The 27,568-nt window shown below is 41.7% G+C and overlaps 1 long non-coding RNA gene across 1 annotated transcript in view; it reads left to right on the top strand.

Moving 5' to 3' along the window:
* The first annotated feature begins 7,610 nt into the window (after window positions 1-7,610).
* LOC133390596 (uncharacterized) overlaps window positions 7,611-27,568 on the top strand; it is a 76,272-nt gene continuing 56,314 nt past the window's right edge. Inside the window, exon 1 of the long non-coding RNA XR_009764433.1 lies at window positions 7,611-7,710. This is a non-coding gene — a long non-coding RNA (uncharacterized LOC133390596). The remainder of the gene's footprint in view (window positions 7,711-27,568) is intronic.

Here is a 27,568-nt window from a genome sequence, read left to right as displayed (position 1 = left end):
AGAAGTAAATAATCCCAATAAATGACAGGCCTACTCAGAGGTAAGCCCCACTGAGCTCAATGGGACTTACTCCCAGGTAAGAAACTATAGGATTACCGATTAACCTATATCTACAAATTATATTGTTCATAAAAAAGTTTAAAAGGCATCCAAAAGATATCCAAAAGCTTGTATTGTCTTACTTTGGAAACAGGGGGCTTCTACATTGGTGAAGATTTATACGTCATTTTCCTTAAAAGGGCTGGGGCCAAGAGGGAGGAGTGTGATTTGAGTAGGAAAGGGACAAGGAGCCCACTGGTCGCCTATGCCCGAGGGCCCTCAGACACCTGGAACTGGCTTTGGTGAGAATGGCTTCTGATTTACATGGGCTTATATCAGAAGTGGATTCCTGTTCCTTATCTGTTCTATCACATATCAATGCCTTTGCTTCGGAAATAAATGGGTGGCAGGGAGGAAGATTTTGCTGAATTCTTTTAGGGTGTTTAACAACAGCCTTAATATATTGGGTAGGACTAATGAAAGCTGTGCCACTTCCATTCTGCTTCTGCCATCCTTAGGTGCAGTGCAGTGACATTGCCCTCCTGGATGAGATGTATAAAGGTGCAACAGATGCACAAAATCTTAGGTAAGGATGATTGAGGAATCTGATAATCTGAATTCTGATATGAATTGACCCGATCCACATCTTCTGAACCACTGTGTAGATTGGAACTTAGTTATCTGACAGCATAGGCATTTCACAAATGTTGCAATGCATTTCTTGGCTAAAAAAAAAAGTATCAAAATACAATTAAAACTGTATATATTGAGAGAAAATGAGTTTAGAAATGCATATGTTGGGACAAAATGCTTTAAAATACATATTTAAATGCAGATTATGTGCAGATTTTTAAAAAAAATTGCAGATGAATATAGTAATGAGGCAAGAATGGACTGAACATATGCAAAAGCATCATGGATCAGGAATAGGACAGATGCATTATATCCATCCCGTGTTCCGGATCTGCTCAGAACCAGACGAAAACTGGGGGACGCAAGGTTCCTACCGACCTTCGACTGCTGTTATGTAATGCCAGGTCTGTGGCTCAGAAAACCTCGCTCATCCATGATATGGTCTTGGATGGGCGGGCAGACCTGGCATGTATTACGGAAACTTGGCTAGACGAAGCCTCTACTCCCATTCTTGAGGCCATGTGTCCGCCAGGTTTCCGTTATGCACAGCAGCCGAGGGTGGGAAGGCGGGGAGGGGTTGTGGCAGTCATCTATCGAGAGTCCTTGGTTTTTGCCAGACCTCCTCTCCATAGGACTCGATTTGTTGATTGTATGTACTGGAGGTTGGGCCCGAAGGGCAGTTTAGGGATCTTGCTGGTGTACCGCCCACCCCGCTGCACAGTAGATTCCCTGGCCGAGGTGCTGGAGGTGGTCTCGGCTGTACGGGCATTGTCCCCAGAATTGTTAGTACTGGGTGACTTTAACGTGCATGCCGAGGCCGCCCTCACAGGAGCCCCTCGGGATTTCCTGGAAACCATGGCTACCTGGGAACTGCACCTAAGTAATATTGGGCCCACCCATGTAGCCGGTCATGCTCTCAACCTTGTGTTTGTCCTGGGAGAGGAGAGAAGTGGTCTGAAGTTGGGAGTGGTTTATGCCACTCCTGTGTCATGGTCAGATCACTACCTGGTAAATATGGACTTCTCGTTGCCATGCCCCCTCCGCAGGGGTGAAGGACCTATTAGAATGGTCCGTCCCAGGCGCCTGATGGATCCGGATGGATTCCTGACTGCGCTAGGGGAATTGGAACCTGCTGAAGGTCGCCCAGTCGAAACCCTGGTGAAGGAGTGGAATGAGGGGATCACCAGGGCATTAGACCGGGTGGCTCCGAAACGTCCTCTCCCCCTGAATAGAACTCAGCTAGCACCATGGTATACACCACGGTTGCATAGTCTGAGACAGGAGGTGAGACGACTAGAACGCCGGTGGCGGAAATCCCGCTCCGAAGATGTCCGGACACAGGTTAGAGCAGCAGTAGCTGCCTACCAAGTGGCAATAAAGGCAGGAAAGAAGGCTTTCTTTGCTGCCTCTATTGCGTCTGCGGAGTGCTGTCCCAGGAAGTTGTTCCAGGTGGTCCGAAGCCTGGTCGGTCCAGTTGCTCAGGAGCCCTTGGAACAGTCAAAGGCCTCCTGTGACTTATTAGCAAAGCACTTCGCTGATAAAATCAAACACTTACGGAGCTCGATCCCGTGCGCCGTGGATACAGTGGATGAACCAGAGTTGGCCAGTTGCACGCCGGTAAGTTGGGATCGGTTTCAGCTTCTCCCTTCTGAGGAAGTGGACAAGGTGCTTTTGTCTGTGAAGCCTACCACTTGCCTTACTGATCCTTGCCCTTCGTGGCTCCTTATGAGCTGCAGAGAGAAATTGGGCGAGGGGATCAAAGTGGTGGTAAACGCATCCTTGAAAGAGGGTGTGATGCCATCAGCCTGCAAGGAGGCAATTGTAAAGCCCATCCCAAAGAAGCCCTCCTTGGATCCCCAAGTTTTCAATAACTTCCGCCCAATTTCGAACCTACCATTTTTGGGCAAGGTCATTGAGCGAGTGGTGGCCAACCAGTTGTCAGCACACTTGGATGAAACAGATTACTTGGATCCATACCAATCGGGTTTCAGGACTGGTCACGGAACTGAAACAGCCTTGGTCGCTCTGGTAGATGATTTGAGGAGGGCATTAGATAGGGGAGAATTCACCTTTCTTGTCCTCCTCAATCTCTCAGCGGCTTTTGATACTGTCGACCACAGTATCCTTTTACTTCGCCTGGAGGGATTGGGAATTGGAGGCACTGTATTACAGTGGTTCCGTTCCTTTCTCTCCGACAGGTACCAACAGGTAGCATTGGGGGAGGAGGTTTCAGACCCTTGGCCTCTCAATTGTGGTGTGCCACAGGGTTCTATCCTCTCTCCCATGCTATTTAACATTTATATGAAGCCGCTGGGGACAATCATTAGGAGATTTGGGCTGCAGTGTCACCAATATGCAGATGACACTCAGCTCTATCTCTCATTTAAATCTTCGCCAGAGTTGGCTGTGGAGACCTTGTCCAAATGCCTGGAATCCGTGAGTGGATAGATGGGAAGGAACAAGCTGAAGCTAAACCCCGATAAGACCGAGGTGCTGCTCGTGGGGGACAAAAGGAGGTTGGGAGATGTTGACTTGAAGTTCAGTGGGGTGAGTCTACCCATGAAGGACCAGGTCCGCAGCCTTGGGGTTGTACTTGATTCCAGGCTGTCCATGGAGGCTCAGATTTCGGCAGTGAGCCGGGCAGCCTGGTATCAACTACACCTCATACAAAGGCTGCAACCCTACCTTCCTGTTCATCAGCTCCCACTGGTAGTACACACCCTGGTCACCTCTCGTTTGGATTACTGTAATGCGTTCTACGTGGGGTTACCCTTCAAAACGGTCCGGAAATTACAACTTATACAAAATGCGGCGGCTCGACTACTTACGAACAGTCGCCGCCGGGATCACATCACACCAGTGTTGTTCGATCTACACTGGCTTCCAGTTGTTTTCCGGGCCCAATTCAAGGTGTTGGTATTAACCTTTAAATCCCTAAATGGTTTCGGCCCAGTTTATCTTACGGAGCGCCTTCAACGCCACCAATTATGCCGCCCGACAAGATCGGCCACACAGGGCCTTCTCTCAATCCCGCCAACAAAAACAGCTAGATTGGCGGGTACTAGAGAGAGGGCATTCTCAGCGGTGGCCCCCACCCTCTGGAACTCCCTCCCACAAGATCTCCGGCACGCCTCTTCCCTAAATGCATTTCGGAAAGCCTTAAAGACCTGGCTCTTTCAGCAGGCCTTTGGGATCTCCAGGGAGGGTTAATTGCTATGATTGAAATGCCTCCTGCCCTGTTTTAATATTGTTGTTCCAGCTGTATTGCTTTTATACTGTTTTTATATTGTATTACTGTATTTTATCATATTGTGTTTTAACGATTTTGTACGTCGCCTAGAGTGGCCATTGGCCAGATAGGCGACACAGAAATTAAATTTATTATTATTATTATTATTATTATTATTATTATAGACTAATTCAGATTGAATCTTAGAGCTGTTATTACACATGAAAAGAATTGGTGGAAAGCAGTAATGAGTGCACTCTTGGTTCTGCCTTCCACTGTTTCTACTCTCAATTTGTCCATCATGAAGTTGTTGAAAGCCAATGCAACAATGGACCCTTCTCTCCCATTTGAGGAGTCAAATAAGTTCAGAAATAGTCTCGTCAACCTCTCCAAATAGTACAGTTACCCCCAATGACTTTAAGGACTTAAGAAAAGTCCTGCTGGAACAAAGAGTCCATAATCAAGCATTCTATTTTCTAGCCCAAGATATGCAAAGAGAAGACTGAGTGGTGGCTTTCACCATTCAAAAGTTGTAGCCAGTGAGCAATATTATGCCACTATGAAAACACTAGCCATCAAATGGTCCCTTATCATCCTTCTACTAGTGCTGCTTGGCCAGCACTTTTACCTTACCTTCCTTAGTGGCTGTAATTCGTGAATAACACCCCCCACCATGCTATGCTGGTATCTTGCTCACAAACATACCTATTCACTGTTGAACATCGGTCAAACATTGCATACCAGAATGCCAATGCCTTATCCCAGCTGAATGGAGCTACCCTTGACTCTAAATTTAGGTAGTGGGTGGGATACTTTGAACCATGTGTCTCACACCTTTTTGCCACATCCTACATAGGGTGCTGCCAACACTCTACCCTGCACTCAGCAGTGTTGGAGAAGCTCTCCTAATCATAGCACCTTGATGATGACACAGATCTCTGAGAATCCACCTTCATTCAAGGTCTTCTGAGCCTAGAGGGAACTGTAAAAAGTGTCAGGGATAACAGGGCATTCTTGTCTCTGTTGCTCATCAGTTCATTCAATCACTTTTCAAGCCTTGCAAAATATCAGCTGTAATTTTTTAAAAAACAAACAAACATGTATCGTATACTTTGAGTCTAAATGTTCTGGAACCTGTCTTTACTCTGAACTGTGTTGTTTTTGGTTTAATGTATTTCCTGAGGTGTTTTTTGGTTTTCATATTTTTGATTTCTTGTACTCACATTTAAAACAACATTCAATAAAAAATGTTATTGAAAAAGAAACAGGTACAGCAGATTTAATTGCCATATAACTGCAAGGCTTGACTGAAACTCACACTTTCTGAACTTTTGCACTAGCCTTAGTTTTAGGGGAATTGTAATTTTGTAAGAATCCTAGCAGCCTGCTTGGATACAAAGAGAACCTACATGCTCAAAGAAAACAGCACTTAATAAAAAGGTCTGGATCAAATCTTCTATAGCCACCCACTCATTTACAGGGCCATGATTAGTTTCAGTCAAAAGGTATCCCATCCCACAAGGATGTACTGCAAAAGGTTATAGTGATGATGAATACACAAAGGATACCAAAAGATCAAGGAAGAGATAAGTGTAGGAAAACTATGGATCGACTAAGTTTAATGTAGATTTCTCAGTAGAAAGAGTGGGGTGACTCACTAGCATGGCAATGTCTGACTTTCTTACATTCATGTTTTGTGCTAACTGACTAAAGATGGCTTTTACAAATTGCATATATACGATTTATTCTTTTTCTATATATCTCAATCTCAAACATATGTTTTCCAGTGAAAAGTTGTGAAGAATGTTCACATAAGTATGCAAACTGAATTAACTCTGAAAAGAATGTTTCACTGTAATTACATAGAATTACTCTCTGATTCACCAAACCTCTGCACTGGCCCATTTATTTTGCTGTTGCTGTTGTTTTTAATTTAGAGTTGCCATTAAGCATTTTTAGCTGAACTTTGTGCATATGAACTGTGTGCACCTGGTATATCACTAATGCTAAACTCAGGAAATATGTTTTTTTCCCCAGGATGTTAATAATATGAAACGGATATGATTGTCTGTAGTGTGAACTCTTGTCTCTGGTAAACAGGATTTATAGGGGTTTGTAGTTGTTCAAAGGGATTGTATGGTTCAAAAGAAATGTGTGGGCACCAATGCCTTTGCTATACTAGCTGGATGAATGGGACTCTACCATGGGTGTCTATTTTGTTGGTTTATCAAAAATATATACATCTGCTGTTTCCAGAGCTTGGAAGTAACTCGTTAGAAATAACAAGTTACTTGTAATTCATTACTATTTTGCGTAATGAGTGGGTAACTTTGTTACATTTTGTTTGTAACAGAACGAGTGGTAATTTCATTACTTTTCAGCTGCAAATGTAATTTTTTGCTTTACATTTGGACATTACTGGGGGGGAAGCAGGGAAAATCATCTGCTGCTGTGATTGGTGGAATGGTGGAGGAAAGACATGTACCTCAAACTGGGCTTCTGCACGGTGTAGCTCTTCCCTCATGCTCTATGTTAGGAGGCACAAGGAAGGAAGTGGAGAGGCAGACAGCGCTGGAGGGCAAGGAGGAGGAGAAGGCAGAAGCAGCAGAATGGAGGTGAAGAGCTGAGGAAGTGAGTGTATGTGTTACCCTTTCTGGCCTACTCGCCCTGCCCCCCCACTCGTCCTGCCTCCCCTCAGCCTGCTTGCTGGCTCCCTCTGCTTGTCCTGGTGCCCCCTGCTTGTCCTCACATCCCCTCCGCTTGTCCTTGCACCCCCTCTGCACCCCCTCTGCTTGTCCTTGCACCCCCTCTGCACCCCCTCCGTTTGTCCTGGCACCCCTTCCGCATCCCCTCCACTTGTCCTTGCAGTCCCTCCGCTTGTCCTTGCACCCCTCCTCACCCCCTCTGCTTGTCCTGGCACCCCCTCTGCTTGTCCTTGCACATCCTGGCACCCCCTCCACTTGTCCTTGCACCTCCTCTGCATCCCCTCCACTTGTCCTGGCACCCCCTCCGCTCATGCTGGTGCCCCCTCTGCTTGTCCTTGCACCCCCTCCACATCCCCTCCACTTGTCCTTGCACCCCCTCTGCATCCCCTCCGCTTGTCCTTGCACTCCCTCCACTTGTCCTCGCACCCCTCCGCACCCCCTCTGCTCATCCTGGCACCCCATCCGCTTGTCCTTGCACCCCCTCTGCATCCCCTTGGCTTGTCCTGGCACCCCCTCTGCTCATCCTGGTGCCCCCTCCACGTGTCCTCACACCCCCTCTACTCGTCCTAGTGCCCCATGCTCGTGCCTGTCCCCCTGTGCCTGTTTTCCCCCTCGCACCTGCCACGAGGTTGCAGGAGCATCCCAGCCGCTTGAGATCCTGTACCTCTTTCTGTGTGTCTCTGGTGGCCAAGGTGCCGGATCCCCTTCAAATCAATTCCTCTTCACACAGTACTTGCGCCTGCTGTGGCTGCTGCCTCCCCCTCATGTCCGCCATGAAGTTGCAGGAGCATCTTACTGTCGCCACTGCTCATCCCCCCCCAGTTTTACCTGAGAAGTTTTCTCACGTGGCTCTCCCTCTCTCTGGAATATTGTTGGAGTTTTGAGTCTTGTTTTAGTTTTTTGTCAGTCTGTTTTATTCCCATTTGTTAATGGTCAACTTGCTGTGTTAGATAAGCAGTCCAGTCCAGATTAGATGTGAGTCAACAGGAAAAGAAAGGGGGGGAGGCTCAAACAGGAAAGGATGTATTTGGAATCCATTGGGACAAGAGCAGCAAAATGTGTTTTGTTTCTGAAGCGAAAATTGGGAACTGGCAAGACTAGGAGGTAGGTGCAGTCTCACACTTCTGTTTGTGTGTTTTGCTTCAGTTATGTGCCTCTCATAGAGCAACTCTCACTAGGCAGCAAGAGATGACTACCCTAAGCAACTAATTTGGGGCACCATGCAACAAATTATTAGCTATTTTAATTTTTGGTTGTTGTATATTTACTGTCAGGAAGAGGTACTTGTGAGATTTTCTGCCTCAAATGCCAACATAACTTTTCAAGCTATGGTACTATACCTTGACTTGGGGGCAGGGCACCATTTGCTCTTCTGCTTCAAGTAGCAAAATGTCTTGGGCTGCACCTGCTTGCAGTCATTTCACATACTGGACAACTAACATGGCTTTTTGGTGAAGAGCAAGAGAATAAGACTATTATCTCAAAAACAGTTGTGCTTGAGGAAAAGATGGCAAACATATGTAGAACTGAACTTTTCTGCAATAATATAGACATTTGCATAGGGTATTTTTTTCTACTTATGGAATATTAAATCTTTAAGTCCTAAATCCTTTGTCATCCCCTCCCCCTTGTGCACACCTTTTACACTGTCTTTCTCCCTATGCATGTAGGTCAAAATGACAACTGGTGTGGTTTGGGAATTAACAGTATGAGAGCTGAATTACAACTAAAAAAAGAACTTCCCTGCTGGTGTCTGCTACTGATGTGGGGGACATTTTGTTAGGGAGAAGTGATGAGAGGGGGTAATTTGCTGCTGAAACTTTTTATCTGCAACCCCTTCCCTGGCCACTTTCCCCTAGCTGATGGAGGTCGATAAGGAAAAATATGGGGCATTGCAGTGGTAAAGTGGCAGGCATGGAAAGTTAAAACAGCCCCTTCCATCTATCTCCTGCTTCACCTCCCCAAATGCACCCCAGCAAATGCTTTGCACATTGACAGCACACATTTAGTTGGTTTTCTGGTATTTGCTGCTGAAAGTGTATTTCCGTGCTGGGTGCAGCTGGGATGTTCTGAGTTCATATTTTACCACAGCCATGAACTTGCTGGATGACCTTTTGGCCACACCCATGCCAGACATTTATGCCACTTTAAACAGTCATGACTTTCCCCAAAGAATCCTGGCAAGTGTAGTTTGTGACGGGTGCTGAGTGTTATTAGGAGACTCATACTCTCCTGACAGAGTTCCAACGGCCAGAGTGGTTTAACAGTCAGCCCCTCTTCTCAGATAATTCTGTGATTTGAGTTCTGTGAGGGGAATTGGGGTCTCCTAACAACTTTCAGGACCCTTCACAAATTACACTTCCCAGTATTCTGGGAAATCATGACTGTTTAAAGTGGAATAAATGTCTGGTGTGGATGTAGCCTTGGTGAGTCATTTTTCTTTCAAGCCTGCCCATCAATCATATGGACATTAAAAAAATCTGGACTATTATAAAAGTTAGAATTTTATTTGAAACACCTTTCAACGCTCTAAAAAGGACTGTCAGTCATTAGAGCAGTATGACAATGGAACCAATTACCTAGGGAAGTGGTGGGCTCTCCAACATTGGAAGCATTCTAGAGGCAGCTGGACAGCCACCTATCAGGTGTGCTTTAACTTTGATTCCTGCATTGAGCAGGGATGTGGACTCGATGACCTTATAGGTTGCTTCCAACTCTACTGTTTTATAATTTTCTGTTAGCTGAGACATCTCTCTCTCTCTCTCTCTCTCTCTCTCTCTCTCTCTCTCAAACACACACACACACTCACTCACTCTCTCTCACTCTCTCTCACTCTCACTCTCTCTCACTCTCTCTCACTCTCTCACACTCTCTCACACTCTCTCACACTCTCTCACACACTCTCACACACTCTCACACACTCTCACACACTCTCACACACTCTCACACACTCTCACACACTCTCACACACTCTCACACACTCTCACACACTCTCACACTCTCTCACACTCTCTCACACTCTCTCACACTCTCTCACACTCTCTCACACTCTCTCACACTCTCTCACACTCTCTCACACTCTCTCACACTCTCTCACACTCTCTCACACTCTCTCACACTCTCTCACACTCTCTCACACACTCACACTCACACTCACACTCACACTCACACTCACACTCACACTCACACTCACACTCACACTCACACTCACACTCACACACACTCACTCACTTACTCACACAGCCACTGAGCATTCCATAACAGAGCATGCTTAGTACTCATTTGGGCTGTTTTGGGAGTCATCCCCTTTCTGTTTTCTCTTTCACTTTTTTGGTATTCTGCAACACTTGGGGTTCCCTCTTGCCCACTAATACTCCTTATTATGTGTGGTATGTATGGTGATACCATGGCTACATAAGCAACAACACTTCCAGCCTGAGCTTCAGAAATAGAGGGAATGACACTCAGACCAGTTTAAGTGGTTAGTGTTTAAATCTGATTGGAAACTGTATTCTGTTCAATTTGACACAAGGTGGTTATTAAGCATGACCTAAAAACTGCAATTCCAAGCACACTTACTTGGAAGTAATTCCCATAGCGGTCAATAGGATTTACTTCTGGGAGTATAGAATCAATCCGTAAGAGTCTCCAGTAGACACCATACATGTAAGCACATGGCTTTTCCCCAATAATCTTGGGGACTGTAGTTTACTCCTCACAGAGCTACAATTCCCAGCAACCGTAACAAACTACAGTTCCCAGGATTCTTTTTTGGGGTGGTGGTGGAAATGTGCTTTAAATCTATCATGTATATGCAACTTTGGTGAGATAATAGCTGAAGGTAATCAGCCCAAAATGATAACAAATAATCAGCAGGCATTCCCAAAAGACATTCAAACAGTGGGTAAAAAAAAGTGAGAATTACAGAGGCAAACACAGAATGCAGTTAAGCAATAAAGTAATCCAAGAGAGAGGAGACACCTTTGTCTCTGCTCTCTCCCTCCTGAGCCATGAGGGCAACTCCCAAACCTGGGTGTTGAGCCTCAAAGTTAGTTAGCTAGTTAGAACTAGGTATGCCTTTCCTATCTACTATGTATTTCTATAAATAAAATAGCTTTTCTTATTTTACTAAGTCTTAAGTCTCAGTGATCTCAGTGCAGGGTAAAAGCCTGCCACTTAGGTAAACGCACACATTGGCACACACACATCTCAGACTGTTGACAATCTCTGCTAATATCTATACAAATTTACATAACATGCATCACCTGAACTCACATGATCTAGAGTTACCTTAGATCTTGCAACATTTGCAAATGAGAAGCAATAGGGTTTTATATTAGTTCTGATTGTCTATTGGGCTATTTTAGGGTATGTGTTTTTTGCCTTTTCTATGGCAAAAACTCCAACTTCAGTGGAATTTATGTGATGTGTTCTAATCTTTTGAATTTGGCTAATGAATGCTTTATTCTTTCATCAGAACTTTAGCAGTAGTACTAAAATACTAATAAAAAAGAAAAGGGAAAGAGAAAAAATACTTTACATACATCATTCAGCTGTATTGCTAATTATAGATATAAAGGATAAACGGCATTTTGTCAAAAGTATTTTTGTCTACATTTTATACCTCCTTCTGGGTTTTCCAAGCTTGGCATGGAATGCTTCTCATACAGAATTAATTTGAAATGCTGCATTATCATAATCTTCAGCTTCAAAATAAAAAATAAATGTACTGCCTTCAAGTTGATTCCGACTTATGGTGACCCTATGAATAGGGTTTTCATGAGAGACAGTGACTGGCCCAAGGTCACCCAGTGAGCTTCATGGCTATGTGGGGATTTGAACCCTTCTACTACTGCCTATGTGTGTGTGTTTAGTTTTAATATTGTTTTAGGCTACTTAGATGTGCAGCAGCCAAGGCCAGTACCTTGTAGGCGGTTTTTTAAAAAAGTAACTGAAATGTAATTGTAGCGATTACTTTTGAGAAAAAAGTACAGTAGGGCCCCGCTTTATGGTGTTCCGCTTTAAGGCATTCCACTGATGCGGCGGCTTTCATTTTCCAATTTAAAGGATTTTTTCCCTTTTGTGACATTTCACGCCGTTTTTGCGTCATTTTCACGCGACGCGGCCCATTCAAGTCAATGGGGTTCCGCTTTACGGTGGGGGTCCGCAATGGAACCCGCTGTATAAGTGGGGCCCTACTGTAATCAGTTACTTTCAGAGCAATTGCAATTGTAACTGTAATTACTACTTTTTTTGGCCAAGTAATTGTAACTGTAATTTATTACTTTTTAAAAGTAATCTTCCAAGCTCTGGCTGTTTCTGTGTACTGAACAGATTGTAAACTGTTTTTATGGTGTCACTGTAATGTACGTTACCTTGAGACATATGTGTGGAAGGTGATGAATAAATGAAAAGTAAAAACACTTTTGAGATTCTTGTTACCACATGTTCCCATCTATACAGGCCAATGACAACTCATGTAGATAGGAAAATAGGGAGTTGCTTTATAATGAGTCAGACCAGTGGCCCATGTAGCTCAATATTGTTTACATTGGCTGGCAGTCATTCTCCAGGGTTTCAGAAAGGAGTCTCTTCCAGCCTGACCTGAAGATGCCAAGGATTGAAACTGGAAGCTTTTGCTTGCAAGGGAGCCATGCCCATGTAGAGGAAGAACACATGTTTGGTTGTGAATCAAGAGCCACAGTACACCAGGGGAACAGCTTGACCTTTCTAAAAAGGAGCCAGGGTCAGTGCAATCAAAAATAGTTTATTACAGAAATAGAATGATTATGTGTGGAGGCAGCATTCAGCTTGGACTGGCAACAATTTGGTTAAAGAACTCTACAGAGAGCAGATGTGATTGGGGCAGATAGAATGACAGGGAGCAGTGCTATGAGTAGATTAGAGAGAAAGAGAGAAGGGGAGGGCAATATGTGCCAGACAGACATGTGGGAAGTTCAGTTGAGTTAGATTGGAGACGTTAGGAGGTAAATAACACTTGGCTGGCAAACAATAGCCCCATCTGCACGATATATTTAAAGCAGTATTATTCCACGGTAAACAGTCATGGCTTCCCTCAAAGAATCATGGGTACTGTAGTTTGTTAAGAGTCCCCTATTCCCCTTACAGAATTACAGTTCCCAGAGTTCCCTGTGAAGAGGACTTGATTGTTAAACCATTCTGGAAGTGTGGCTCTGTGAGGGGAATAGGGCTCTCCTAACAACTCTCAGCACCCTTAACAAAAGGCAGTTCCCAGGAGTCTTTAGGAAAAGCCATGACTGTGTAAAGTGGTATAAATACTGTTTTAAATGTATAGTGCAGATGCGAGCTGTGTGGTTGCTTGCTTGAAGTTTCAAAAGAGGAGAAAGGAAGCAGAGCACAGATATTACCTGTTCCAAATGAAGGAGGAAAAGGGCATTTTCTTCAGAGGAAAGCAGGAGGCCATCCTCTGGTGCCAAGCCACGAAGGTTGTGCTTCTCAAGTCTGCAATAAGAGAACTGGGCACAAATGAAGCTCTTTTAGCTCCCTGTAGCCTTATCTTGGATATAGACTTAGAGGGGAACATGACAGTATGCATTCCCCTGGAGCCTTAACTAGACAAAGTACAAAATAGTAAAGGTGGAGGTAGGGAAGGGAAACTTGGGAGAAAGGGTAGGGGAGTGAACAGAGCTATGTGAACCTGACCACAGTCCTGAAGAACTGAGTCAGGCTGGAGTAACTGCAACCTAACAGTGGTCTACTTGATTACAGGAGGGAGGGGTTACCCAAGATTCCTGAAGATGGTCCCACACTATGGTCTGAAGGCACATGAGGCCAGCAGCCATCAGGTCTGGTCAGTGCCTGGATGGGAGACCACCTGGGAACCATATGTAAGCTGCCTTGAATTTCTATGATGAAAAAAGGGTGGGGTATAAATGTAATTAAATAAATAAAATAAATAAAATGTGTTGACTTGTATAGTTTTGCTCCCCAGTCTTTCTTTCCATGGGGAAGATCTTACTTGCAGGCGCCCCCCCCATTGTCTACATTAAGGGTAGGTGACTGAGCTTTTCAACAAATGCTCTCTCTTTCTTCCTTCCTTTTTAGACTTGAAACACACTTTTCCTTTTGAAGGCAGCCTACAACAGATCACATAGGAAACAGTATGATTTTTGTCCTATCAGCCACTGTAGCTGAGCATGGCCTAAGGCAGAGGTGGGGAACCTATCACCCTCCAGACGTTGTTGGACTCCAGCTCCCATCAGATCCAGCCAGCATTCTCAGTGCTCAGGGATGATGGGAATTGCAGTTCAGCAACAATTCCTGGTCTAAGCAGTGGCTGCTGGCCTGGTCCAAGTATTTCAGCTGTTGCCTTGCATTATGATATCATTAGTTTGTGCTGGTGCAGACTGCTTCAGGCTTCATTGGAGGTGTTTTCTGATGTTACATGAGTGTTTAGCTCCTTTCCTTCCTCAGCAGCACATAAGGAGAAATAATCAACAAACACAATATTCAATAGAACATGCTGTATTGCCAGCTTCCCACTGCTGAGCATTAGCTGCATATAATTATTTATTCACTGCTTTTTTTACCACCTTTCTATTGGAGGCAATTCTTGGAAGGAAGAAACCAAATTGTCCCAGCGAAACTGATAAAGGTGTCATAACTGTCTCAAATAGCAGGACACTGATGTCCATATATGTCACATGGTCCACCTCTGCCAATATCAGACATGTTTAAAATTCATTATAAATGGAGTACATTTTAGTTCTTTTTGTCACTCATCCTTGCATACTGTTTGAATCATGAGTTTAATATGATCAGTGAGGAACATTTGTGATTACATAACTGTTCTGCAGCTACTCTAACCATCCAGCATAGTTACTTTTACACCTTACTGAGTTTGTTCCTTTTTCTACTGATCCAAAAAGGAACTAGCAAAGAAAAGTTGGAACATAAATTTGAGGTTTAGTGAAAATCATAGTAAAAGCTAAGTATCCATTCAATCTCTCTAGGGTCAGAAGAGACAAATCAATGGGAAAATATGACACTAAACCCTCATAGAAATGAGGTGAAGAGGGCAACAGTGAAACCAATTTCAAAATCGAATTGCTGCAATGCTAAGACACACAGATAACCTGTTAATATTTCAGTAAGAGAAAAGCAGGCAGACAGGGCCACCTTTCCATGGATTTATTTATGTCACCTTGTAAACAAAGAAATGCATATCAGTAGCTGAGCAATATTTCTTTATTTGACTGAACATATTACATACTAAAAAGACACTCAGTGGAGAGGCAATGACAAAAGACTATAAAGAGGGCTGTAAATGCAGCAGTGATAAAGGACCAGGAAAGATGAAAAAGTGGGGAGCGGAAGACTTGCGCAAATGGTGGTTTAAAGAGTGCTCCCAGATGGCAGTGGTGGGTTTCCTGAATCAGCAGCAGGAGCTTGGACTAGTTCAGGATTCCCTAGCCTGGTGTCTTCCATGTTTTGGACTACAAATCCCAAAAGCCACAGCAAGCACAGACTAAATGAGATCCTTCACTGAGATCCCTTTCAACATTATGATTCTATTGTTCCAGCTGATTGCTGCTTTGCTTGCCTAAATATTTATAGTTTGAACTCGGGTGAGGGGGTGAAAACTATCAGTGATGCATTCTTTGGAGCATGCCTTTATCTCCTGACCCTGTGCCAGATGTATCACAAATTTGATCCTTACAGAATGCAAGATCAAATCCTCTTACTGCAGGGATCACCAACCTTTTGGCTCCAGTGGGCACGTTTGGAATTTTGATAAAGTGCCCTAAGCACCAGTCACAAAATGGCTGCCTTGAGGACATGGCATAACACAAAATGTCTGCCACATTCAACAGAGCAGAAAAAGAGTTAGGACCACAAAATGGTATGGGCATATCTCTCCCCATCAGGTGCCCCATCAATGGGGGGAAAAGGCAACTACATCAGCCACACACTCACAGAGAGAAGCTCATTGCACCTCTCCTGTGTTCAGAAGGAATGGGTGGGTGGGTGTCCAATCCTGGCATCCAATGCAATGTGAGCATGTTTAAGTTGGTGTGTTCAGTGTAGGAGAGGCTGAGCCAGTGCAAACAGGAACTGATCAGGAATAGCAAACAGTCGGACTTCCCGGAAGATTGCTCCGCCTGTGGCTGCCTCTGAGAGAGCTCTGTCTCAGAGGAAGCTTTTTTCAGTTTAAAATCAGTCAAAAGGGAACTTTGACTGGTGTAAATGTTCTCCCAGGCAAGGGTGAACCGAATAGATTATCCACAGAAACTTCGTTGGGCTGTCGGTGGCTGGAATTGATCAGGAATTCCCTGGGAAAGGAAGGCATACCTAGCAGCCGAGGATGGAGTTAGGACTTCCAGCAAGCTGGGCTGAAAAAAAGCGAGACATTTTTTCTTTTAAACGATCCACAACGGGCGAGCTTTCTTCTGTCTAATCTTATCATTTGGCTTAAATTACTACAGTAAAAGAGATTTGTTTTAGAATCAGCAATTAAGATACCTGGGTGAGTTACACTTCTCTCTTTTATACAAGGAATTAAGGAGGAGGAAAGAAAATTTAAAAAGCTTATCTTATTTTTTATGGCAAAAAGCAGGCCTGAATTTGGAAACTATAAAGATTAAAATGGATGAGGGGCAACTTATCCGAAGAGAAAATCTGATTTAGATGATTATTTGATTGATATATGTCTGGGACTACTTTTTCTTGGACTACTTTCTTTAGACGAATCTGCTGTTTGTGTATGTTACTAATTGTTCGGCGTTGTGAACCAAATTTGTTTTGCATTCTTGGACGTGCGGGAGATAAGAACTGTGCTGGCCAGATGTCAACAGGCCTGGAATATTAACTCCCTTATTGCTGGAAAAAGAAGCAAATTACTCTTTGCTTGGGAATTGTGGCTATATTGGAAATTTGAAGGGTTTTTTTTTTCGGCTTTAAGAATCACAATCAAAGAAGTGGCAGAGACCCTGGATGTACCCTTGGAAGGGTTTTCCCCTCTGGATATGTTTCAGAAGATAATGGATGAGATTAAGATAACGAAACAAGAACTGGGACAGAGTAGACAAGAGATGGCAACTGAATTTGGTAAAGTGAAACAGGAGTTGAAAGAAATAAAGGATTATATGAGAAAAGAAGCAGATGGACAAGCAATAGAATATGAAAAAGAAATTAAAGGGAAGGAGCAAATTCTGGAGATTGGATCAGATATATCAAATGTGGAATTGGAAAAAGATTTGGACTTTATGGCAAAAATTGAAGGGAGGATGCAAGTCCTGGAGATTGGAACAGATTTATCAAGTGTGGAAATGGAAAAATATTTGGAGTTTGTGGATCCTGGAGATAAAGATTACTGTTTGGAATTCGACGTTGTCCCTGGAGAAATTGATGAAGATATCAGAGATAAAGCTATCAATGTTTCAATGGAATTTCTGGACTGGAATGATTTGATGGAACTTGAAATAGAGAAAATTTATAGAATTAATTCCAGATATGTGACAATGGAAAAACTCTCAAGAGATGTGCTAGTGCATTTCGTAAAAAAAGAGGAACAGAGATATGACTTTACAACAATATTTCAGCAACACATTCAGAATTGATGGCAATGAAATATTTGTGATGAAGGAAATTCCCATTAGACTCTTACTATATGACTATGACAGCAAGATTATTATGGGTGCAAGGATGGAAGTTGGAAGATGGAATTAACACTGATAATGGAAAAATGGCTATTGAAATTATTGGTCCTAGTAGACTTGATGAGATGGATTAATTGACATGTTTATTTGAAGAAAAATCGAGGGATATATTTCTCAAGGAGTGGAAACCTCTCTTTGACTTTTTGCGGAAAGAATAAAGTGATGTTAATGAGATTTGATGATTAATTAAGATAACTACTGGAGGAAAGTGATTTTGTAATATATTAAGAGACAGGTTTGTTATATATCATAGACCTATAACTGATCTGCGACAAATCGGAAGTCAACATTTTATTTTATTGTTTGTTTTGTTTTGTTTTGTTGGAAAATTTGAATAAAATTAATTATAAAAAAGGAACAGCAAACAGTCTCGCAGGCATTGTGGAGCGAATCTTTATTGATACCTTTGGGGGGGAAGGATAGGAGGTATAGGTGGATGCACCAGTGACTGCAAGCACTGCGTTGACGGCCCCATCTTACTGATATTGTCAGCAACAGAACTAGCCAGAAATAAGTTTTGTATTATCTGTGTCCATTTTTCCTACCTTGTGCTTGCATGCGGTTCAATAGGGACATTAAGCTGCCTGCCACTTTGGGAACTGGAAAAACCATAATGATACTTTGCATACTTTGTATAAAAGAAGGAAGCATTTTCTTCATAAGCTGGTTTGTGAGCTTTTCTCATGTGATCCTGGGCTTCTATTTCTTTATACCTCATCACCTCATACACTGTTGCTTGTGAAGAGCTGCTCATCCATTTTTCACTGCTTCATACACTAATATAATTTTATTGAACAAAAATGTGTCTGTCTTACCTTGTAACTCATTGTTCTTTTCTAGTTTTCATTGCTGGCCTTATCTTAAAGTGGCAAACACACTTTTTAATCATCTCTGTATATAGTACACTAAACTCTGTAGAACATGTAGCACACAATCTTTTGAAAAGTTTGGCTCTGATTGGTTTGTGTCTGTATGTATGAAAAGCAATCTTAGTGGCAGGAAACAAAGAGGTGTGCCAATTCCTTTTCTTTTCAGGTACATTTCATGCATGTAATACAGTTGTAAGGAACCATTGGCCCTCCAGATATTTCAGAACTACAACTCCCATCAGCTCCAGCAAGGATGATCATTGGCCAGGGATGATGGGAGTTGCACTTCAGCAACATCTGGAGGGCCAAAGTTTCCCCACACCTGGTATAATATATCAGTTACAGACCCTGGTCAGTCTATAAGCAAGCAATGATCCTTCATATCGGATGCATAATAGTCAATAAATAATGCACCCAGGATAATACACCAATAAGATATGAAAGCTTGTGGAACTCTTAATGGTCAAAGTGACTGCATATGTGAGTTCAGAGAGACAGTAGAAACTTTAAGAACATATAAGAACATAAGAAGAGCCTGCTGGATCAGGCCAGTGGCCCATCTAGTCCAGCATCCTGTTCTCACAGTGGCCAACCAGGTGCCTGGGGGAAGCCCGCAAGCAGGACCTGAGTGCAAGAACACTCTACCCTCCTGAGGCTTCCACAACTGGTTTTCAGAAGCATACTGCCTCTGACTAGGGTGGCAGAGCACAGCCATCACGGCTAGTAGCCATTGATAGCCCTGTCCTCCATGAATTTGTCTAATCTTCTTTGAAAGCCATCCAAGCTGGTGGCCATTACTGCATCTTGTGGGAGCAAATTCCATAGTTTAACTATGCGCTGAGTAAAGAAGTACTTCCTTTTGTCTGTCCTGAATCTTCCAACATTCAGCTTCTTTGAATGTCCACTAGTTCTAGTATTATGAGAGAGGGAGAAGAACTTTTCTCTATCCACTTTCTCAATGCCATGCATAATTTTATACACTTCTATCATGTCTCCTCTGACCCGCCTTTTCTCTAAACTAAAAAGCCCCAAACGCTGCAACCTTTCCTCATAAGGGAGTCGCTCCATCCCCTTGATCATTCTGGTTGCCCTCTTCTGAACCTTTTCCAACTCTATAATATCCTTTTTGAGATGAGGCGACCATAACTGTACACAGTATTCCAAATGCGGCCGTACCATAGATTTATACAATGGCATTATGATATCGGCTGTTTTATTTTCAATACCTTTCCTAATTATCCCTAGCATGGAATTTGCCTTTTTCACAGCTGCCGCACACTGGGTCGACATTTTCATCGTGCTGTCCACTACAACCCCGAGGTCTCTCTCCTGGTCGATCACCGCCAGTTCAGACCCCATGAGCGTATATGTGAAATTCAGATTTTTTGCTCCAATATGCATACTTTTACACTTGTTTATATTGAATTGCATTTACCATTTTTCTGCCTGTTCACTCAGTTTGGAGAGGTCTTTTTGAAGCTCTTCGCAATCCCTTTTTGTTTTAACAACCCTGAACAATTTAGTATCGTCAGCAAACTTGGCCACTTGACTGCTCACTCCTAATTCTAGGTCATTAATGAACAAGTTGAAAAGTACAGGTCCCAATACCGATCCTTGAGGGACTCCACTTTCTACAGCCCTCCATTGGGAGAACTGTCCATTTATTCCTACTCTCTGCTTTCTGCTTCTTTACCTTCAATTCATTATCCACAAGAGGACCTCTCCTCTTTTTCCATGACTGCTAAGCTTCCTCAGAAGTCTTTGGTGAGGTACCTTGTCAAATGCTTTTTGAAAGTCTAAGTACACTATGTCCACTGGATCACCTCTATCTATATGCTTGTTGACACTCTCAAAGAATTCTAATAGGTTACTGAGACAGGACTTTCCCTTGCAGAAGCCATGCTGGCTCTGCTTCAGCAAGGCTTGTTCTTCTATGTGCTTAGTTAATCTAGCTTTAATAATACTTTCTACCAGTTTTCCAGTGACAGAAGTTAAGCTAACTGGCCTGTAATTTTGAAGATTGGTGTTACATTTGCCACTTCCCAGTCCTCAGGCACGGAGCAGGACCTGAGGGACAAGTTACATATTTTAGTTAGCAGATCAGCAATTTCACATTTGAGTTCTTTGAGAACTCTTGGGTGGATGCCATCCAGGCCCGGTGATTTGTCAGTTTTTATATTGTCTATTAAGCCTAGAACTTCCTCTCTCGTTACCACTATTTGTCTCAGTTCCTCAGAATCCCTTCCTGCAAATGTTAGTTCAGGTACAGGGATCTGCTTCTTCAGTGGAACCCTATAAAAAGAAACAGAGCAGTTAGACTGGCACTGACCACTGTAACAAATTTTATGTTTTTGATATGCCTTTGATACGTTTGGATGAGTTACACTTATGTAATTCTTAAAAATTCAATACATTTTGTTTTTAAAAAATGCATTGTGTAGGCAGTTGGAATAAAAGCACGATGGTCTTATGCAAACTGGCATGGACTTTCAAGTCTCTTTTCAGACACATTTGTTTTTTTCTTTTGGTCACTGAAAAGCTTCCTTCTCTTTAAGGATGGATGGACCAGCCTGTTTCCATTCTATGTCAGTTTCACATATACAGTCCTGTTCTGTCTTGTTTTTGGCAGATTAATTTTTTTTCACATTTAAATTGTACACATTTTGCATGTATTTATAGGCATACTTTCCCTAAAATACACAAATGTGTGTGCTTTTCAAAGCATTTCTTCCTAAAATACATACTTTATATTCATTTTTCTGGAAAATATGCATTTCTGTGCACATTTTTTCTACTGAAACCACATAACAAAATTTATTATCTGCATTGTGATCTGCATTTAAGTCTAAATTAGATTCTTCACTTAAAAATGCAGACCAGACAAATGTTACCTCCATCCTTACATATAAGCCTTGAGTTGGCTAAATACTGATTTTATTAAGCCAATCATGAAATAGAGCTAATATTTTGTAAGGTAACTGACTGGACGTTACAGAATAGGAGCCTCCATTCTTAGCTCAGTATTTAGCCGAAGAAGAGAAAATGACAAATAACTCATTGGAGATCTCCAGATAGCCTATACAGATTTATTGGTAGATACTAAAATATAGTTGTTAAATGCATTATAATTCCACTAGAACAATAATCTAAGCATTAGCTTTTATGACTGGATGAGTGCCAAAATTCTTACTATGGATAGCTAAAAGTAATATTTGAAATTATTCCATTTCTTTCTTTCTGACACAAGCAGAAAGCATCTCCATCCAAATTATTTCTGATATTCTCTACCTTTGTAGAGAGAAGTTTGAAGTAGCAACTCTCTGTGCTTCTCTGTTTCCAATTCAATCTTTTTTTTATTCTTTTTTTAATTGTTTTGAAATCATCAATAGTGTGAGTGATACTTTTATGATCTACTTTCTATGTGAGCTCTGCAAATGTGTATTTCCTTTCACTGATGTCAGTGAAGTGTTCATTGTAACTAACAGACAGAAAGCAGCACAGGGGAATGAGGTGTTGAGTGTCAGCAGCAGGGGGAAGACACTGATTTGATCATCTGCCTTAATCTGCTCTGCAATGCACTTGAAAAGGAATGTAAACAGTCAATCATTACAGAGTTCAGAATAAAGATCGATACCAGTGGAGACTCATGAATAAATAGTGATTATAATATCAATAATTCTTTGCAAAGAAAAGAAAATATTGGAGAAGATTGGAAAAATGAAAAGATATCAGAGGAAAAAGGAGCCAGATCATTAACAGCCACCAGGGGGCCACACTTAAAATCAAACATAAAAAAGGAGAGGATTCCATGCCTAGTTCAGTGTCAAATAATGGCCACCCTCTTATATATTACAGATTGCCACCTTTTCTAAAGACTCTCATGCCTTTAAAAGCTATCATGATGGGCAGAAATGCAAGAACTGAGCCTGTTCCTGGCATGCAGATAAGGAATGTTTTCAGAAATTGCATTTCTAGCTGCCATGCTCCTGTTAAACAACAAGGAGTCCATTCATAAAAACTGGAAGAATGTACATTAACATCTTGTAAGTGGGAGCAAGTCAGACCCTGATACGGCTATCCCAGTTAACTTCAATTAAGGCATAATTATTTAGGACTGTGGCAGAAACCGAAAACAATTGTGAGTCCACAAAATGTTCTTGGTACTAAAAGTTATGCAGGATAATGTCCTAGGAAGCCCGATTGCTCCATTTAGCTCAGTAGTGACTGTCTACACTGTCTGGCAGTGGTTCTCCAGGGTTTCAGGCAGGGATCCCCCAGTCCTACCTAGAGATGCCACAGAATGTACCTGGAGCCTTCTGCATACTCTACATCTGAGATATGGCCCTTGCATCCTCTAGATTCTGCAGGCCCTTAACGCTGTGGAAACAGAACTTTTTAGACAAGCCTTTTAACATGAATTTTCTTTTTGTTTAAAATCAATGCAGTATTTGTTAATGCTTTTATTAATTGTTTTAATGATATTTTTATTGGTTTTTAATTTTATCATGCTTTTCTATGTTGTAAGCTGCCATGATGTACTTTTATGAAAAGTGTGGCTTATGAATACTTAAATAAATAAATGCACCTGGCTGATGTACAGTTTAACAAGTGCATGAACAAATTTAACAGGTGATGTGTTCAATTTTCTCAGTTGATGTGTGTCTCTATACCTGAAAATATTACACTTGTTGAGTTTCTTTGTTATGTTTCTGGTAAATGCACAGTGTGTTCATCATCAATGAAGGAGGCAATTCTAACAAGAAAGTGATGGGTAATGCCTCCAGGGGAAAAGGTGAGTGGATTCCTTGTTCTCCTTGAAATGCTAACAAAGAGAGCAAAGTTACCGGAGGTTGAGTGCCTAGTTTCAGTCAGACTACTAGGGTTTAAATTCTAGTTTTCCATTTCAAGTGAATGTAGAATGGACTTCAAGTCACTCTCGATAATGTTGCTCTGAAACCCTTGAAAGCAATATGTTAACTGAGTATGTTATATTCAACAATGTGAAATACTTATTCTGAAATAGGTATGTCACCATCACAACATGGGAAGGAATAATTATGAAGAGAAGCCATTAAAAACCTCCGCCTTCCATTTGCTTATAATTACCTGGCCATGGATTTTGAAAAGCTTTCCCTCTGACTGATTTTTTCCTTTTCTTCTGTTTTTGAATATTTATTTTCAGCTTTCTGTGCTTTGATTTAATTTTCGGACAGAGAAACTTGCCTATATCTGTCTATCAGGTCTTTCTTTAGGTTACAGAACACTTCTAAAAAAATCCTTTCTTCTTGTCTCCTTTTTCTCTCACCTGACACCTTGTTCCTCTGCTATTTCTTTTCCTTCCTTTGCTTCTGTTCATTAGCACACGTAAATAAGGTTATCTGAAATGAATAAAAGCAGGAGGAGGGAGTAGAACTTTTGAGAAGAAGCAGTTAAACATTGCTTTGGGTTTTCAGTGCATTTCACAGCCAATATTGGCTTTACCCAGATTTCTTTGGCATGTCATGTTCAGGAAATGTTTTAAAAAATTGATCTGAGAAGGATGGGCCAGTTCATTTATTTTTGTTATGCTTTGCCTTTTTTAAAAACAAACAAACATTGTTTCTACTTCCTCAGACCCAGTTTGCTTCTATATAACTCATGGCTCATGCACATGGTATGACTGCTCCAAGGAGAGTTTGTGGAGCAACCTTCATCAGATAGGTGTTTCACACTGAAGAAACAATGAACTGTGCATATGGAAAGAAATCTGGGGATTTGTATGCAACATCCAAATCAATAAAATGTTAAACTGATCCTAGTCTTTTCCACAGCTACATGAACAGTCTCCAAAAGCTCCTTGAGGCAACTCAGCCATAAAAAACTCTTAGAATCACAGAATCATAGAATAGTAGAGTTGGAAAGGGCCTATAAGGCCATCAAGTCCAACCCCCTGCTCAATGAAGGAATCCAAATCAAAGCATTCCCAACAGGTGGCTGTCCAACTGCCTCTTGAATGTCTCCAGTGTCGGAGAGCTCACTACCTCTCTAGGTAATTGGTTCCATTGTGGTACGACTCTAACAGTTGGGAAGTTTTTCCTGATGTCTCTGAGAGTTCTTATTGATGATCACATATTACAAATCTAAGAAATTACTCATAAATGTTTTTCTACATAACCAGTGTGCACTCATAGTCATTAAGGAGATTACCACCATGTTTACATACTGTTAGGTATGTTGCCTCTTTTTCTTTGGAATCTCACTTGGTGGGACAATCTTTGATTATAATAATCTAACATGCTTTTTTATTTTTAAACAAACTGTTTGTGGATGGTGCCAAATGTCTAAGGCTATAATTTTAGCAGATCTACAGGATGCCATATTTGTGATACAGGCAGTGCAAGAAGCATTCAGCTCAGCAGAGCTTTCAGTCTACATGACACAACCTATAATTCAGCCGAAGTACTGCCAAGAACCTTTTATTATGCATGTTATAACAAAATTCTCTGATTTATGCTGGCAGGAAGCCTCTACAAACTGTAATGAAACCTCTGCCAGGCTTCGATTTGATAGAGAAGACCAAAATAACCTTTTGTAGTCCTGTGGATGTTATATGGATAAACTCAGCAGAATTCTGCCTTAGCCCTCAGAGTGAAGTTAGAAGGTTATAAGCTAAGTTTCTGTCTATAGATTAGCTTTCCCCAATCTGATGCCCAGCAGATGTTTTGGACTAAAACTCCCATAAGCCCCAGTCAGCACTGTGCAAGCTCAGCTGATAGGAGTTGTAATTCAAAGTACCTGGAGGGTATGAGATCATGGAAGGCAGATATATAAATACTGTTTGTTCTTGATGTGCATGGGAAGACTTCAGAACCAACTGAGACATGTAGACAGGCTTGGAAAAAACAAGGCCACAACTTTATTATTATAGATTGGCATGGCATAGGGTGAGGATCACATGGCCAGGCAACCAGCCTGCTGGCTGATACTCCCTCACCAGCCCGCCAGCTGGGAGAAACAACAAGAAGGGCCTGTCCTGGTATGGACCATACTAGAAGTCACCCATCTGCTAGCCTGGGTGGGTGATGGCCAGCCTCAACCCCATATGCTGACTCTAGGGTCAAGGATCTGTCAATTTCAGTTCTCTCAGTTTCTCATTTTTCCAATCTTAAATTCGTGATCCTCATTTCTGTGAATTTTTTAGAATTCTTTTTTTAAAATCCTCATGAAAATTATTCAGCATTTTAGTGCAAATATATCCCGATAAACACTTTTTGCAAGCAATTACTCCTAATGTAATGCATTTTGTATGTTGTTTTCACTGATATATTCATTTTATGCACATTATCCCCTAATATATGCATTTTTGTAATTGGTTGGAGAACTGCATTGCAAAATTCAGTGAAGTGTGAATTTTGAAAGATGGCTGTGTTTGATTCTGATATTGTTTCAGAAATTTGATAAATTTGGCTTTAAATGTGAACTGAATTGAATTTCTCCCCCATCCTTAGCTGAGGCCAAGGCCTTAAGGATGGCACCCACCCAAGACCCCATATGGGGGTCTTTCTCAATGAGGAGTGCCACCCCCTGCTCACCCAGAACCTGGATAGGCTCTTTCCACCTGCACACATAGGAGACAGAAGCATGCCTACCCCCATGGGCTCCTTCTAGAAGGAAGGGCGGGATATAACTCAAATAAATAAATAATATATGACAACAAGCATGGATTTCTCTTTACCCCCATTCCCATCTATAAAGTGCAAATGTTTAAATCTTCCTTTGTTTTTTATGTTTTTTAAATAACAGTGAAATAACAGAATGTGATAGCACAACTGCAGCACTGTAATTCAACAATCTGTTACTGACTTTGTTCATGTTCTAGAATACATTAAACGTTTATTATTGTTGACTAGAAATAATTATATGCTTAAGACTGTATTGTACATTAGTGTCCTCTCTAGATAAGTCACATGCATTTTTTGTGAGTTATCAAAGTGATGTCTTCCTGATCCACATTTAGTTCCACAAGAATTCTAGAATTTGATGCAGTGCTGTTTAAGGCCATTTTTAGCAAACACTGGAACAATTCTAGTTCTGTGGCATTCAAACATCTTACCTTGAGATAATCTCAGAGTGATGTAATTTAGAGACACTTTCTTAAAGGAAACATAAGGATGGGAATTTCGAGATGATCCACAGAGGAAGGGGATGGAGTGATGGCCAGACTGAGAGAGGAGCTCCAACAGAAGCTGTATTTAGTAATTATATCTATTTGGCAATCAAATATTCTCTAAACTTTTCTTTGGTGTTCTCTTCATGGAATGAACACATTAAAAGCATATTGCAAACCCTTTACACATACATTGATCTGGCAAGCAATCTCACCGCATGTGTTACAGAACATCTTCACATTGTAAACCATACAGGAGCATATTCTCAGGTGCTTGTTCCAAATTGAAAATGTGCCCAACAGCATGTCCAGTTCCTCCTTGCAGTTGTGTATTACTGGGAATATCTGTCATGGAGGCCTTTACTGATCTTCCCAATGAGAAACCTTTCTCTTAAGGAAGGGACACTGATTGATAACCACTGCTCTAGTTTGCCATAAACAACAGACTTACAACCAGCATATGTATTCCTGCATTTATCTATGTCAACGTCTTTTATACTCAGGGGCAACACTTCATAATATTTGGGATATGGGATTATAACTATACTGTGATAATGTACATTTTTGTCACTTTTTGTCTTACCAGACAATAATTACCAGTACAAAAAGCATCTGACGTTTAAAGCATTTTGTTGCCTCTCCCTGCTTGTATGATTGTTTATCAGAGCTTGTACAGAAAGCTGGATGCATCCAGAGTGCTCTGCATCTCCACTGGGCCTTTCAAGGTCTCCATTATTTTAACAGTCATTCAAAGAATTGGTGTTTCTCATTTTCAGGCTTCTGGGAGATCATGTATCTGGAAAAATGTGTAGCAGCTTCTAGATCACTGGATTAATGAGCACACAAATCACAATCTATAGATGATGTCACAAATGCCATAAAATGCTTTGCCATGAGGCCAACATGATGTCTGAAGGACGTGACCAGAAATACATTACAATATTTATAAGCCCCTAATTCACTATGCAATTTCCACCAATAGATTTGATACCACTGCAAAGGTTAGCTAATTTGAATATTAATACTTTTTATTTTTAAACCCATTGTTTCCCAATACATCACATGCCCTTGACTTCATCCAGGATTAACTGCATGACAAATTTGAACTTTTAAGAGCAAGCCACTTTTGGAATTATGGGAGAGCACAAAAAGGTCACTTTGCTTATTACAAAACATGTACAGCTTCTCTAGTTCTGTAACATAAAAATAGCCCATACCATTTATTTCAAAGTTCAAAATAAATAAAC

This window comes from Rhineura floridana, chromosome 8, assembly GCF_030035675.1.
Source record: "Rhineura floridana isolate rRhiFlo1 chromosome 8, rRhiFlo1.hap2, whole genome shotgun sequence".
Taxonomy (NCBI): domain Eukaryota; kingdom Metazoa; phylum Chordata; class Lepidosauria; order Squamata; family Rhineuridae; genus Rhineura; species Rhineura floridana.
This window is presented reverse-complemented; position numbering and strand designations above follow the sequence as displayed.